Source organism: Arachis ipaensis, chromosome B3 (assembly GCF_059453495.1).
Source record: "Arachis ipaensis isolate K30076 ecotype BB chromosome B3, ASM5945349v1, whole genome shotgun sequence".
NCBI classification, from domain to species: domain Eukaryota; kingdom Viridiplantae; phylum Streptophyta; class Magnoliopsida; order Fabales; family Fabaceae; genus Arachis; species Arachis ipaensis.
This window is the reverse complement of record NC_142438.1, coordinates 72,987,181-72,991,708: the sequence shown is the minus strand read 5'-3', so window position 1 is coordinate 72,991,708 and position 4,528 is coordinate 72,987,181. Positions and strand designations below refer to the sequence as shown.

General features: G+C 41.5%; 1 non-coding gene across 1 annotated transcript; it reads left to right on the top strand.

Annotated features, from left to right (window-relative positions):
* The first annotated feature begins 3,940 nt into the window (after positions 1–3,940).
* LOC148571119 (small nucleolar RNA R71) lies at positions 3,941–4,048 on the top strand. The gene has a single exon (XR_015908318.1). It is a non-coding gene; the product is annotated as a small nucleolar RNA R71 (small nucleolar RNA).
* Positions 4,049–4,528: the final 480 nt, after the last annotated feature.

Genomic DNA, 4,528 nt, shown 5'->3' with positions numbered 1-4,528 from the left:
ATTGGATTCTATAGGAACTCAGAGTTTAGATAGTGTTATTGACTCTCCTAGTTCAGTATGATGATTCTTGAACACAGCTATTTTATGAGTCTTGGCCGTGGCCCTAAGCACTTTGTTTTCCAGTATTACCACTGGATACATAAATGCCACAGACACATAATTGGGTGAACCTTTTCAGATTGTGACTCAGCTTTGCCAAAGTCCCCAATTAGAGGTGTCCAGGGTTCTTAACCACACTCTTCTTTTGCTTTGGACCTTGACTTTAACCGCTCAGTCTCAAGTTTTCACTTGACACCTTCATGCCACAAGCACATGGTTAGGGACAGTTTGGTTTAGCCGCTTAGGCCCGGATTTTATTCCTTTAGGCCCTTCTATCCATTGATGCTCAAAGCTTTGGGATCCTTTTTATTGCCCTTGCCTTTTGGTTTTAAGAGCTTTTGGCTTTTTCTGCTTGCTTTTTCTTTTTCTTTCTATTTTTTCGCCTATTTTGTTTCTTTTTTTTTTCTGCAAGCTTTGTCTTTTGCTGCTTTTTCTTGCTTCAAGAATCATTTTTATGATTTTTCAGATTATCAAATAACATATCTCCTCATCATCATTCTTTCAAGAGCCAACATATTTAACATTCTTAAACAACAACTTCAAAAGACATATGCACTGTTCAAGCATTCATTCAGAAAATAAGAAGCATTGTCACCACATCAATATAATTAAACTAAGTTCAAGGATAAATTCGAAACTCATCTACTTCTTGTTCTTTTGAATTAAAACAGTTTTCATTTAAGAGAGGTGATGGATTCATAGGACATTCATAACTTTAAGACAAAGTTACTAAATACTAATGATCATGTAATGAAGACACAAACATGGATAAGCACTTAACATAGAGAAAATGAAAAACAGAGAATGTAAGAACAAGGAATGAGTCCACCTTAGTGATGGTGGCGTTTCCTTCTTGAGGAACCAATGATGTCCTTAAGCTCTTCTATGTCTCTTCCTTGTCTTTGTTGCTCCTCCCTCATTGCTTTTTTGATCTTCTCTAATTTCATGAAGGATGATGGAGTGCTCTTGATGTTCCACCCTTAATTGTCCCATGTTGGAACTTAATTCTCCTAGGGAGGTGTTGATTTGCTCCCAAAAATTCTGTGGAGGAAAGTGCATCCCTTGAGGTATCTCAGGGATTTCATGATGATGAGCTTCTTCATGTGCCTGTTGAGATCCATGAATGTGCTCTCTTGTTTGCTCCATCCTTTTCTTAGTGATGGGCTTGTGAGATGAATCTTTCCATCTCCCATGGCTCAGAGGTGGAAGCAGTTGTCTTCCCTTTCCTCTTTCTTGAGGTTTCTCTGGCCTTAGGTGCTATTAATGGTTATGGAAAAACAAAAAAGCTATGCTTTTACCACACCAAACTTAGAATGTTGCTCGCCCTCGAGCAAAAGAAGAAAGAATAGAAGAAGAAGAAGAAGAAGAAGATATGGAAGAGATGGAGGGATGTGTGAATTCGGCCATATGGGTGGGATTGGGTGGGAAAGAGATATTGAATTTTGAAGGTAGGTGGATGTATGAATGTGAGTGGTGAATGGAAAATAGGGAAGAGAGATGGAGGTGATAGGTGAAGGGTTTTGGGGAAGAGTGTTTATTGGGAATAGAGGATGATTGAGAAGAGAGAGGAGAGTGAGTGGAGGTAGGTGGGGATCCTGTGGGGTCCACAGATCCTGAGGTGTTCAAGGATTTACAACCTTGCACCAAATTAGGCATGTAAAATGCCCTTGCACACAACTCTGGGCATTCAGCGCCAGGTTGGTGCCCATTTTGGGCGTTCAACGCCCCTTTGTTGCCCATTTCTGGCGTTGAACGCCAGAACCATGCTTGTTCTGGGCGTCCAGCGTCAGCTCCTCTCCAGGGTGCAATTCTGGCGTTCAACGCCCAGATGATGCCCATTTTGGGCGTTCAGCGCCCAGATACTGCCCATTTTGGGCGTTCAGCGCCCAGATACTGCCCATTTTGGGCGTTCAGCGCCAGAACTATGCTCTGTTCTGGCGTTGAATGCCAGGCAAGTGCTTCCTCCAGGGTGTGATTTATCTTCCACTGTTTTTTATTCTGTTTCTAAATTTTTCGTTTATTTTGTGACTCCACATGATCATGAACCTAAGAAAACATGAAAAACAAAAATAAAATTAGATAAATAAACATTGGGTTGCCTCCCAACAAGCGCTTCTTTAATGTCAATAGCTTGACAGTGGGCTCTCATGGAGCCTCACAGATGTGCAGAGCTTTGTTGAGACCTCCCAACACCAAACTTAGAGTTTGGATATGGGGGTTTGACACCAAACTTAGAGTTTGGTTGTGGCCTCCCAACACCAAACTTAGAGTTTGACTGTGGGGGCTTTGGTTGACTCTGCTTTGAGAGAAGCTTTTTCTGCTTCCTCTCTATGGATGCAGAGAGAGATCCTTGAGTTGTAAACACAAGGTTGTCCTTATTTAATTGAAGGATCAATTCTCCTCTGTCCACATCAATCACAGCTCTTGCTGTGGCTAGGAAAGGTCTTCCTAGGATGATGGATTCATCCTCTTCCTTTCCAGTATCCAGGACTATGAAATCAGCAGGGATGTAAAGGCCTTCAACCTTTACTAGCACGTCCTCTACTTGTCCATAAGCCTATTTTCTTGAATTGTCTGCCATCTCTAATGAGATTTTAGCAGCTTGCACCCCATAGATTCCCAGTTTCTCTATTACAGAGAGGGGCATGAGGTTTATTCCTGAACCAAGGTCACACAGAGCCTTAAAGATCATGGTGCCTATGATACAAGGTATTATGAACTTTCCAGGATCCTGTCTCTTCTGAGGCAATGTCAGTTGATCCAGATCACTTAGTTCATTGGTGAACAAGGGAGGTTCATCTTCCCAAGTTTCAATACCAAATAATTTGGCATTTAGCTTTATGATTGCACCAAGGAACTTGGCAGCTTGCTCTTCAGTAACATCCTCATTCTCTTCAGAGGAGGAATATTCATCCGAGCTCATGAATGGCATAAGGAGGTTCAATAGAATCTCTATGGTCTCTAGATGAGTCTCAGATTCCTTTGGTTCCTCAGAGGGAAGCTCCTTATTGATCACTGGACGTCCCAGGAGGTCTTCTTCCTTGGGATTCACGTCCTTTTCCTCTCTTGTGGGTTCGGCCATGGTAATTAATTCAATGGCCTTGCACTCTCCTTTTGGATTCTCTTCTGTATTGCTTGGGAGAGTACTAGGAGGGATTTCAGTGATCCTTTTACTCAGCTGGCCCACTTGTGCTCTCAAATTTCTAATGGAAGACCTTGTTTCATTCATGAAACTCACAGTGGCCTTAGATAGATCAGAGACTAAATTTGATAAGCTAGATGGATTCTGCTCAGAATTCTCTGTCTGTTGCTGAGTGGATGATGGAAAAGGCTTGCTATTGCTAAACCTGTTTCTTCCACCATTATTAAAGCCTTGTTGAGGCTTTTGATCCTTCCATGAGAGATTTGGGTGATTTCTCCATGATGGATTGTAGGTGTTTCCATATGGTTCACCCATGTATTTTAACTCTGCTATTGCAGGGTTCTCAGGATCATAAGCTTCTTCCTCAGAAGATGCCTCTTGAGTACTGTTGGATGCAGCTTACATTCCATTCAGACTCTGAGAAATCATATTGACTTGCTGAGTCAATATTTTATTCTGAGCCAATATGGCATTCAGAGTATCAATTTCAAGAACTCCCTTCTTCATAGGCGTCCCATTACTCACAGGATTCTTCTCAGAAGTGTACATAAACTGGTTATTAGCAACCATGTCAATGAGTTCTTGAGCTTCTGCAGGCGTTTTCTTTAGGTGAATGGATCCATCTGCATAAGTATCCAATGACATCTTTGATAGCTCAGATAAACCATCATAGAAGATATCCAGGATGGTCCATTCTGAAAGCATGTCAGAAGGACACTTTTTGGTCAACTGCTTGTATCTTTCCCAAGCTTCATAGAGGAATTCACCTTCTTTTTGTCTGAAGGTTTGAACATTAGCTCTAAGCTTGCTCAGTTTTTGAAGAGGAAAGAACTTGGCTAAGAAAGCCGTGATTAGCTTATCCCAAGAGTTCAGGCTGTCTTTGGGTTGAGAGTCCAACCATATTCTAGCTCTGTCTCTTACAGCAAAAGGAAAAAGCATGAGCCTGTAGACTTCAGGATCTACTCCATTAGTCTTAATAGTATCACAGATCTGCAAGAATTCAGTTAAGAACTGAAAAGGATCTTCAGATGGAAGTCCATGAAACTTGCAGTTCTGCTGCATCAGAGAAACTAGCTGAGGTTTCAGCTCAAAATTGTTTGCTCCAATGGTAGGAATGGAGATGCTTCTTCCATGTAAATTGGAATTAGGTGCAGTAAAGTCACCAAGCATTCTCCTTGCATTTTTGTTGTTGGGTTCGGCTGCCATCTCCTTTACTTGTTCGAAATTTTCAATAAGGTTGTCTCTGGATTGTTGTAATTTAGCTTCTCTTAGTTTTCTCTTCAGAGT